At 45.5% G+C, this 12118-nt stretch overlaps 1 long non-coding RNA gene across 1 annotated transcript; it reads right to left on the minus strand.

Annotated features, from left to right (window-relative positions):
- Positions 1 to 1545: 1545 nt before the first annotated feature.
- On the minus strand, positions 1546 to 5831 carry LOC308474740. The gene is made up of 2 exons (XR_013984914.1): positions 5620 to 5831; positions 1546 to 1723 (listed from the first exon to the last, which is right to left on the minus strand). It is a non-coding gene; the product is annotated as an uncharacterized lncRNA (long non-coding RNA).
- Between the last annotated feature and the right edge of the window lie 6287 nt (positions 5832 to 12118).

Genomic DNA, 12118 nt, shown 5'->3' on the forward strand with positions numbered 1-12118 from the left:
AGAGAAAGGGCATAGCAAGCAGTGATGGCTGGTGGAGTGGAAGACATGCTAAGTATAGCAATTTGATTCACGGAAATTGTAAGTGCTTGTATGCATTACTATGTGTTTAAATTTCTCAGGTTGGTAACTGAATTCTGGAGAGTTCTCTAGTAGTTCTCATAACTAATGTTGGTCACAAGGGAGGTATTTAGTGAAGGAGAAACTCCATTTTATGTGAAGCAAGATGGCTGTTTTAGAATCCACGGTGAACACTGCTAAGTTGAATAGAGTGTTGGAGTTCTTCTTCTCTGCTTGAAAGAAGGTTTTGGGGGATTTCTGAGGTTTTTCAGGCTCCGAGAGGTTCTTTAATGAGAAGTTCAGCAAACAGTTTGTTCCGGGGGAGCCGACATGGTGTTCTTCAGATATCAGACTACAGGCTACCAGCCAGCTCAGCCAATAGTAAAAGATGAGGGGCATTGTAGTCCACAAATGGATGGCAAGAGGGCTTCGCCCGCCCCGCCCCCCCAGCCACAGGTAGCCACAGGTAGGCACTGTTGCCATTATAAAAGAACAAGGGGTGTGTTCATGGTGAGTTCTGACACATCTTTTTCTAGAAAAATAGGTAAAAAGGTAAAGGTAAATGTTATGTACTAACCTTGGATCCTAGAACAATAGGCAAGTAGGATCCTAGAATGCAACAGCTAATTGGCTTGCAGGAGAAGACCAATCAGGCTCCAGGAAGAAGTTAATCAACCTATTAGGCTGGTAGGATCATAGAATGCAACAACTGATTGGCCTGCAAGAGAAGACCAATCAGGCTCCAGGAGGGAAGCAGAATCAGCCAATCAGACGGGGGTGGGTTGGGGACTTAAGGATCATATTCACTCAATTGCTTTCCATTCCAGTCACGGGGCAAATAAGCCATCACCGACAATTTCTGCTCCCATTTCCATTTTTGTTATAATTCCCCAACATCCTGACTCAGAAGTAATACACTGAGTTCAGTACGCTTACTTCCGTTAAAGTGGGTACAGTGGTACTTCAGGTTACAGACGCTTCAGGTTACAGCCTCCGCTAACCCAGAAACAGTACCTCAGGTTAAGAACTTTGCTTCAGGATGAGACTAGAAATTGCGCGGCGGCAGCGGGAGGCCCCATTAGCTAAAGTGGTACCTCAGGTTAAGAACAGTTTCAGGTCAAGAACAGACCTCCAGAACAAATTAAGTTCTTAACCTGAGGTACCACTTTATTTAGTGTAATTCTAAGGTCTTATATATATAATAAATGTTCATAAATGTAACAAGCAAACACGTACATAAATATCTAACCCACATGTCTGGAGCAGCACAGGAAGACAATCCTGAAACCATTTTGACTTCCAAACTGACCAAATGTTTCTCTGCAAGGAGGGAGGGGGTGAGGGAACCTTCCCAATGTCTCAGGAATTAAGTGATTACCATCTCAAAGGCCTTATGTTTAATGTCCAATATGCCCAGGTTGGATCGCTAAAATACAAATAAAAATGAAGATGTCTGAATAAAATAATTAAAGTTGTAGAGCATCTCGATTTAAATTGCTACAATGAGGCCCCATATGAGACAGGTCAATTTTAATCCATTGTGGAAATTCTGTATCGGTCTTCTGCGCCTGATGAGATCTGACCGTTTGCTGGTTTTATAGTAATTCTCAAGTGCTTCAGGACCCTCTCGAACTGAAACATTTCCCTCCACTGCCACAGGGCTGAGCTGCGATGGGAAAAGAAGAAGAAATATTTCAGATTTAGAGGCAATTAATTGTGAAGCCTGACTGCTACACAGGAGAAAATCTCATTTCAGTGGCAAGTCTTCTGTCATCCCGGCACCCAAAGGACATGTGAAAACATCTGGCAAATCTCTCAGTGAGGGCCTGCATCAATCGTTATCTAAAGCGAGGTACAGGGTGTGGTTAAGGGCCCATCTGCCGTGTGCATTTAAAGTAAGGTTATCACCCGTCCTGTATAATACAGGATTGCCCCTTACTTCAATGTAAAATGCTATGTCCTGTATTGATTAAATGTGGGTGCCTGGCGCACGCTTGTGACATCACACGTGTGTGTGATGTCACACATCGTCGCTGCAGCAGGCGGGTCCAATGAAGGCCCCCCCCCCATCGCAGCAGGAGGGTCCAAAGGAACCGCCCCACTGCAGCAGGCAATGTGTTGGGTGGCCCAGCCGAGCACCCACAGTAAATGTTTAGTGGGTGCTTCGGCACCCCCTCCCCCCAAGATAGTGCCTAGCTTTCCAAATGTTGCAATGCCGTTCTCCAGACAAGTTACATAACCAAAACTGAACATGCTAGGGGGAAGGGTGCATGGAATTGCATATATTGGTGAGAATATGCATTAGGTTAGGAGAAATCACTTTACCTAAATGTGTATATTAGGCAAAAAAAATGCACCTATCAGGAAAAATACACACTAAATTGCTACTGAATTTTCATGAGGATTTCTATTTAAAAACAAAATGCAAACAGCTATGGAAATGTGGAGACTTACGGTTTTCAAACATGGGAAACCAAAATTGATAAATTCACCCAACCCTACCTGCATGTCTGCTGCAAGAGCCTCACTACAACTGGGTATTGGATGTAGTTTTTTAATGCTAAAACTGGTAGTGCGCAACCCTTTGAGATGAGCCTTTGGGATATAGACAGAAGCAGATAAAGGAATCACAGAAGCTAAGCTTTCTGGTCTTTAGGTGCCTGGTGCAAGCTGTTTATTTGCTTCGAGACCAATAGGCTGTTCCCCTTGGAGATTTCTGTGGAGAGACTTTCTCCCAAAGGAGCCTCCTCAAAGGTCACAGGGAAAATCCCCTTTGTATTCCTCTGGCACAAACTCGAAACAATCACCTATTTTGGTTGTGCCTTTTATCCCCCTCCACAAACTCCGCAGAGAGAGGGAGTTGCTATTTTTAGCAAAGCTTCCGCTCCAGTAAGAAGCTGGTTTTAATATTAAATAAAAGTAGGTTTTCAAATACAGCCCACGGGCGATGCACTCTGCGCTTTTTACCTTAAAAATCAGTTGTGTCGAATAGGCAAAATTAGTACCTTCAAATACTTTCCTCCTTGCTCTGCACCACTATTATTCATTAGTGCCAGAGCCCAGTGCTGCTTGTAGAGGTTCCTGAGACCAGTTTTATTTTATTTTTTAATCTAACAAGTGTAGTTCTCATCCTCATAACTGTATTCTACAACAAAACAAGAAGATTGCCTTTTAAAAAATGGATGTGTTGGGACTTGGATGACACTGTTGGAGATACAAATGCACACATACATTCTGCTGGGGAGACCATGTGTCTTCCTTTGCAGAGGACAATCCTCTGAAGGGATGGCCAAGGCCAACCTGGTTGAAAGATGAAGAGCTATAGAAGGGGGGTGGGCCTTAGTAGCACCTGGGAAACAAACAGGCACACAGGTCACTGGTTGCAGTCTTGCCCACTATGGAGAGATGCATTCCTTTTCTATTAAAATTATAGTAGCAATTTTTTCTACCTTTGTATATGTGCATGTAAATTAGCATACACACATGTTCTGGGAATCTGTATTCTCTTTTGCCCACTGCCCCGCTCGTATTGCATGTCTGCATCATTATTATTATTATTATTATTATTATTATTATTATTGGACAATGTGTAAGTAGTCTTCCACACAGACCTTTACATCAATGTGCATACCCTCCAACATTTTGGTCCCCAAAATCAGGACATCAGAAGGATGTGCCTGTTGCGATGGTTTGACCCCTTTCCATTTGAACACTACAAATTCTACAACTACCCTCCATATCTCCTCAGAATCATTTCTCCTGCATATTCCCCATCTTACCTTAATGGCACATGTTAATTTATCATTAATAGCTATACCCCACACCTCTTTATACTATTCTTCTATTTTATATTCTGCTTGCCCCTTCCACTTCCTAGCTATCACAATTCGTGCAGCCATCAATAAATTTGTGAGCAAGTCCTTCCTAGCCTGCGAACCTTCCACCCCATCGTAAATTGATAACAATGCTACCTCTGGACTTTTGGTCAGCTTTAACCCAGTGATTTCTGTTACCTCCTTAAACACCCTTTGCCAGAAAAAATGTACATGTTTACACCCCCACCACATGTGAATATAATTCCCAGATGTGCCAGAGTACCAGTGTTGAGCACCTTCCAAGGACTCACACAAGAGCGCCAGACCAAAAAAAGGACATTCTGGGATGCAAACAGAAGTTGGGATTGGTTTCTGTCCCAGGATGTCCCGCTTAAAATGGGACAATTGGGGGCATGGTAGTGGTGTTTGCTTCAAGAGGTCCCTCAAGGTGATGATGAGCACACGTTCCAGGACCCCCTGCCTGTTCCTCAAGGCCCTCAACCTATGCAATGTCTAATTTATCTTCCAAAGACTCAATGTCTGGCACTGGGTGACAGCTAGACATGGCAGTGCCTCCCACAGATGACTGCACTATAAGAGGAGGCCACTTTTATCTGGGACCCTGCTCTGTGTCACGCTGAGCATCGTGATTAATCTGGCGCTTCACTTACAAAGGGCTCTCTCAGCATAAGTCATATACTCAACTCTTAACAATAGCCGAGTCCCATTTTTACTAAATATAAATGACCTTATCTTGAAACGGAAGGGTTCGCCGTGTTTTCGATAATGCAAGCACTTCTTGGGCAACGTTTAGTGAACACTTCATTAAATTGTCCGGGATCTACAAGTGACAAGACAAATGCACTCACCTCTGCGGAGGAAATAAATGGAAGCAGAAGTCATCTATCCTTCGGACAAGCTTTGCATGACAGGAGACACATGTTTAACTTATAGAGCAAAGAACCAGAAATTACAGCAGAAGAACCAGCTAGGAATATTGCATTAGGGGAGAGTCACAAAACACATCGATCATTAAGATAAATAAGTGGAAGCAGAGGGTGGAAGGTTCATTGCATAGGAACAGAACCCAGCACTGTAAATCTCATGCTGCATTTTCTTGCTGAAAAATATTCTTCATCAAGAGTCGTGCTTGAGGACATACTCTGGGGCCGGAAGAAATGCATTTAGAGAGAGACCTCAAGACACATACCCCATATACTCCATTGGGCACCCACTAGAAAGGTAGAGAACGCATCACATTTTTGGTTATGGTACATATGTTACCTAAAGAGACCCAGTGTGGTATAGTGGTGAAGAGCGGTGGACTCATAATCTGGTGAACTGGGTTCGCTTCCCCGCACCTCCACATGTCAGTCACCTTGGGCCAGTCACACTTCTCTGAAGTCGCTCAGCCCCACTCACCTCACAGAGTGTTTGTTGTGGGGGAGGAAGGGAAAGGAGAATGTTAGCCACTTTGAGACTCCTTCAGGTAGTGAGAAAGCAGGATATCAAATCCAAACTACTACTACTACTACTACTACTACTCTTCTTCTTCTTCTTCTTCTTCTTCTTCTTCTTCTTCTTCTTCTTCTAAAACAGCTTCCCTATAAGGAGTGTGATCCCCGTTCCTGACCTTAACATCCTGATCCATTTACCACATGTAGATGAAAGGAACTGAATATGCCAAATGGGCAGGCCAAATGGGATACTCAATTTGGCTCAATTTGGTTGACCACTGCTGGCTTACACTAGCCATTCTGTTGTGAGGTCTTGCATTCTCTGTCTGTATTTCTGGTAGTTAGTGCAGGTAGTGATGAATGGTGGTCAAGCACAAGACAATTGGCGGTCTGTTAAACAGAAATTAAACAGAAATTAGCTCCAGGTTAGGGTTGAGGAACCATTTCAGCTCCATGGGGCAGATCTGTATCAGGATTGACCTCGCTGCCCAAAGTGTACTGGTGGGAGCCTACACCCACATGTCAATCGCATGACAGTATTATGAGATCACAGTGATTGACAGGTGAGTGGCCCTGCCCCACCTACCAAAACCTCTTCTCACTTGGGAACCTGCAGTTATGCCAAAGTTCTTTTGTTGTTTGCAAAGGGCTTTAAGACAGCTGCTGTGCTCCTGTTTGAGCCTCTGAGGGCCCAAGTGGGAGTATGGGGACTGTCTTAAAGCCCTATGCAAAAGCGCTCTTTGAAGCAGCCCCTTATTTGCCCCCTCACTTAAAGAAGAACCATGGAGTTGCTTCAAAGAGTGTTTTTGCATAGGGCTTTAATACGCATTAATCAGCTGGTGCATGGGAGTTAAATCCTACTATTTTACCTGTGCAAGCCTGTTCCCTACTGGAAACAGGATACACAACCAATGCAGAATTAAAGCCCATCCTCACGTCCATCAGATGATATCACCAGTGACATCAGCTGATGGGCAATATTTGGGGGGGGATGTCCTCATGGGCAAAACTAGTCCTCCTGGCAGGCCAAGAGTGGCCCATGTTGATGCCCTACCCCTGTTCTAGATGTTATGGCTGCCTGGAACAGAGAATCACATGGCCTTGAGTGCCATTTCCAGTGGCAGCTGGACTAGATAGTGGGTGAGTATGAGAAATGTGAGAAACAGTGCAGCAGGGGCTGGCCACACCAAATCCCTAGGTTTGTAAGTAATGAGCAAAGAGAGCGCACACTGAACAAAGAACCATTTGAGCAGAGAGCGGGAGCCTGTGGTGCACCTGATGTTGTTGGACCAGCTCCCATCATTCCTGAGCGTTGGCCAGGCAGGTTGGAGTTGGTGGGAGATGGAGTCTGACAACATCTAAAGGTTCACAGGTTTCCTGTCCCTGAATGACAGAAGCCGTAAGGAGGAAAGTTCTAACTGATAGAAGCTGTAAGGAGGAAGGTTAGGCTTTTTGTGGAATGGGCTCCTATCCTCTTGGGTTACAGAAAACTCTTGGTCCTCCTCTGGTCAGGCACTGTGTAGCATTATATTAAGGGATGTGCTGAACCACCATTTTAATTCCGCTTCCAGCTGAATGCAGAGATGAAGCCCTGGTGTGAAAACAACCAGTGGCGTAGCGTGGGTTGTCAGCACCCGGGGCAAGGAAAGTAATTTGCGCCCCCTAACCCGTGGATTTGCGCACCCTAACCCTAACCCCCAGGTGTTGCGCCCGGTGCGGCCGGCCCCCCCTGCACCCCCCACACTACGCCACTGAAAACAACTCAGGTGCAGAAGAAATTTATTGCCCCATAACCTAGTTTCTATCCTTCAGAGCGAAAGCCCTGAATTGCTACTTTTATTTATTTAAACGTATTTCTCTTGTGATTTTTAGCAGGTTGCCTTTAATGGGCTAATTAGCAACGTTTCATTTCAGCAACAAACTAAATTAGGCACATTTGCAAAAAGAAGTGTTTTTAGCTACCAGCCATAAATTAAGCATCGAGAGGAACTTAAATCAATTTCTTTTCAGAAGCAGCTTGGCTCGCCCAATGAAAAATGAAATACCTATTTAGCCAGATACCTTTTTAAAAAAATTATGGGTGGGGCAGGTGGGGACAACCTATGACTGCATTTCTCACCACTACAAGTTTTATGCTAAATAAACATGTCAAGATTTATAAGGTTTGTCACTGGATCCTTCCCAGCTGGTCCAGGCCCCTCTTTGCCCCATTTCCCCTGTCATCCCATTTCTCTTTCCACCCGCTCCACCCTAGGAAGTCAAGGAGAGCAGGGGCAATAGAGGCAGGGATGAGTGGATCTGTCAGTTTTGCTTTCTCTGAGCTTCAGGAGTTTCCTACCCTCCTCATTTCTTGGTCCCAAGGATATTCACAGTCTGCCCAGGGGGATCAGTTGATGAAGCACTCTATGAATTGTAGCTCTGTGAGGGCACTGGGTATTTCCCAACAACTCTTGATGCTCTTAGCAAGCTACACATCCCAGGATTCTCTGGAGAGAGCCATGGCTGTTAAAAGTGGTAAAAAGTGCTTTGGATGTATGGTGATAACACATGACCTTCACTGCAAAAAGAAATTGGTTCAGTTTAAGAGCTACGGTCATGGTAGCTTTTATATACTAAGATCAAGATAGCTCAGTTGGTTAGAGCGTGGTGCTGATAACGTCCAGGTTGCAGGTTCAATCCTCCTAAGGGACAGCTGCATAGTCCTCATTGCAGGGGTGGACTAGATGGCCCTCAAGGTCCCTTCCAACTCTACAATTCTATGATAAGTGCCCCTCTTTTTATGCTGCTTCCTCTAAGCATCTGGTTGGCCACTGTGAGAAAAGTTGCTAGATTGGAAGGGCCTTTGGCTTGATCCAGCAGTGCTCTTATTATTTCATGGAGTCATAGAGTTGGAAGGGACATCTGAAGGTCATCTTTTCCAACTTGCCCATGGGCTGGAAATGGCCCTAGCGCACCCTGGTGTGCTGGGCCTGGGGGTTAACCCAAGCAACATGGTCCAGGTCCGGTCCCAAATCCAAGGATTCCACGAGGAGTCAGTCCAACAGGGCCAAGGCAGGAAACCAAGCTAGGTCAGGCACAGGGTAACAGGCAGGTTCCAGCAATGTTGCTCCCGCAACCTGGTGCAGGGTCCGGCAGCCTTTTATCTCTGATGGTGTTATGTACTGAGTTGAATAGGATCCAAAATGCAGCAGTCTGATTGGTCATAGAACAATAGGATTCAGAATGAAGCAGTCTGATTGGTCCTAGAACAATAGGATCCAGAATGCAGCAGTCTGATTGGTCCTAGAACAATAGGATTCAGAATGCAGCAGTCTGTTTGGTCCTAGAACAATAGAATCCAGAATGCAGCAGTCTGATTGGTCCACAGGAGCCACCCAATCCAGCTCCAGGTGGACGTGAATCCACAACATGATTGGCCTATAGGAGAATCCCGGAATTAGCCAATCACGTGGGGCCCATTGTGCAAATAATGTATATAAAGCAGACATTCTGGGGGAACTTCCATTCCTCCTCACCACTATGAGCTGAATAAAGAGCATGAAATCCACTCTTGACTCCGAGTATATTTCAGATGGGGTAATGGCCAGTCCTGAACCCCCGTGACTCACCTCCCTGTCTCACCTGAAGGCAAGCACTCCTCCTGCGAGTACTCAGGCTCTCCTCCTCTCAGACCTAAGTCTCTGCAGCTCGGGAGATGTCAGTGGGTTACTAGACGCAGAGACTGCCTCAGCCTCAGCCTCTCCTGACTCAACTGGTAGTGGAGCAGCTGTAAGTGATTGTCCCGCTGACAGCAACGAGGTAATCCCCACATCTGGAGCCAGGGCAGGCTCAGGCCCCTGACTCAGCCCAGCTGGTGTTTGTTGCAGGGGAACCTGTGCAGACTGGGGCTCTTCAGAATCAGGCCCCAGACTCGGTTCAGATGCCGCCTGAGACAGAGTCTCCAGTGCGGACCGAGACTCCTCCGGTTCCGATTCCCAGGCCATCACACTTGGGTTCAGCATATCTCAGGGTGTAGCTTCACACTTATTTGGCTCTCTTGCCTCCAGTACTATCTGTGTTAGCAACAGAGAAGGGCAATCAATTCAGTGGCACTCATGTTTGGCACCATTCTCCCATGGGAGATCCATCCACCTACTTCTTTGCTATATTTTCATCACTGGGGGGGGGGGAGGGGGCAGGATTCTGTAGAAAGCTGCTTCTCCAGGTTACCAAAGGTTTCCTCTGCTGATGGCTGCATGTATAAATTTGTGGGTTTTTAACTACTTCTGCCAGTGAATTGCATTAAATATCTATTGATTCATGCTGGACTGGACTGCCGTTTTCGACTTGTTTTCTTTTAAATCACTCTTTTTTAAAAAAAGAAAAAGAAAAAAGAGAGAGTTGTTGTTTTTCTCTTTACTGCTTTTACCTTTTCCTGAGTATTACATCAAGGGCTCTCTTAGCAGGGAAAGCAACCAGCAAGCTTTAAAAATAAACGAATGATTGATCTGTAAAAGGGAGAAAGAACCCAGCTTATGCAAGCCATGATCCAAACGGCTGGTCTGAGGAGCCTTCGCTGGCTTGTCGTTTTGGATCACAACTCCAAACAGCCCCAGCCAGGAGTTGCAATCCCAAACGCCTGGAGGGCACCAGGTTGGGGAAGCCTGGGTGGGTCTGAGAAAGAAAAGAGCATCAAAGAATAGCTCACCACATGTAACTAGCCCATTGATTCTATTTCTTCAAGGTTTATAGACATGGTCATTAACATAACACCTTCCCCAGCGAAATGCGCAAATTGCCATTGACTCATTTCCTGGGGTGTTGTTATTTGTCTCAATAGGATGCCAGTCTACCTTTGAAATGCCATTGGCTGTGCAGCATGCTTATCTGCATGTGATCCTGTATGCTATGATCAGCTGCTTTCCAGCCCTGGGGCGTTTTTGCTCCAGGCTGCAAATTGGTAGAAGAGCAGGGGGGTAAAGTCCTTGCTGATGGTACCTAGCAGCATCCCAACAAGCAATTTGGGTTTTTTTGTTTTCTTGCTTTTTTAAACTTGTTTTATTTTACTTTAAACTATTTGGTACAATCAGGACACACAACGGGGTGGGGAAAGACGTGCCCTGCAAATATGACTGCAAAATGAAACGTAAACTTGTAAATTTGCATCTTTCCTTGGATTATTCCATGTCATAGGAAAAGATGCTGAGCTTTCAACAGTGACTCCACCATTATTCTCTCGCGACCTATCTGAACATAGGAAGCCCATTTATCATAATTATAGCACCCCAGGCTTCGGGCAATGATTTGAAGAGGGGCTGTAGCTCAGTGCTAGAGCAACTTGGGCCAATTCACATGTCGTGGTAAACCGTAGCTAAACTGTGAATATCAGCCAAGTTTGAATATCTGCAACTTGGCTGATTCGCTACAGCCTGCTTGCACTGGGAGGGGAGGAAATCCAAACTGATGTGGAAACACGTGTTGGGAAACTGTGCACGTGCAGCTACTCACACAGAGTCAATTAAGGTTTGGCAGACAGCCAGAAGGCAATCTGAAGGAGTAAGTCTGCCTGGTGATAACAGAGGCATGGAGACAGCTCCCTGATTGGTCAAGCTCTCTCAAGGGAGTGATAATTAATGGCCTACTAACTGGAATGTGTAAGTTCAGAGTTCAGTGTTCAAAGTTCAGTGTGTCAGTGAGTGTAGGAGTTGTGAGTCGTGTCAGAGAGAGCTAGCAAAAGATCCGTGTTCTGTTCCTGTAAATAGTCCACTGTATATAATAAACACCTAACTACAAGTTCCTGGTTCTTGCTTCGTCTATCTTGTCTGCAGCCAAGTTGCCAATTGCTTCCGTGGATTCTGCGTTTACTCTGCTAGGTCTGGCTAAGGTCCTGCAACTAGTCAGAAAGTTGCGAAACACCAGTAGGTTTTGCCAATAACATGTAGATGTGAACTTACAACTGGAAAGAATGAGAAACTGAAATTTCTCCCCCTCTCTTCCCCTTCCCCCTCTCTTCCCACAGTTTGCTCTAGTGGGGCTGGCAGAAACCCCAGAACAAGGGGGTGATTCTGTCCGGCAAGCAGAAATGCTTCCCGTGATGGAACAATCACCTTAGCATGATGTGAAATCTTCCTTGACCTCTATTCCTGGGTGCGAAGCTTTGAGAAACCCCACCCTCCTCTTCTGCTTTTCCTTCTTCCTCCTCTACCCATCTGGAGCTGCTAAACCACTGCAGAACCTTGACGGAATCAAGAGGTCCAAAATTGCCAGCCTATCTTAGCTCCACAAAGAGCTCATGTCTGGATCCATGACCTTATGTGATTCTGGTATAACTCTACACTGTATATCCTCCTGGAATGGTTTTGCATCCATTGAAAAGACATGGGATGGGTTTAGCTCCGCCTGGAAAGAAGTGGGGTTGTGTACCACCCCAGTTCAAGTACTAGTAGTAGGGTGTGGAGCTGTCTTTCTGCAATCCAGTTGAAAATGTTTCTTGCATTAAACACAAAAACCCCCCACCGTGACTACAGACGGCTGCTTGGCATCAGTATTCTAGTAGTTTGACAATGCAGATTGCCAGCTGATTTATTGCATCCACTCCCTCCCCAGAATTTAGTAACAAAATATTGTAACAGGATTAAATCAATTCCCACAGAGGTTCTCCTGAAATTTAGGGCACGATGTGACCCGGGTTACTAAATAGTTTAGAAGAGAACGACGTGATCTGATTCTCTTAAGGAACAGGGCTCACCGCATCAGTTAGGATGGGGACTTTTGCTTCCTAGGAGAAGAGGGGAAGGCTGCAGCCTGGGT

This window comes from Podarcis pityusensis (genome assembly GCF_964106645.2).
Source record: "Podarcis pityusensis genome assembly, chromosome: 3".
In the NCBI taxonomy this organism is placed as follows: Eukaryota; Metazoa; Chordata; class Lepidosauria; order Squamata; family Lacertidae; genus Podarcis; species Podarcis pityusensis.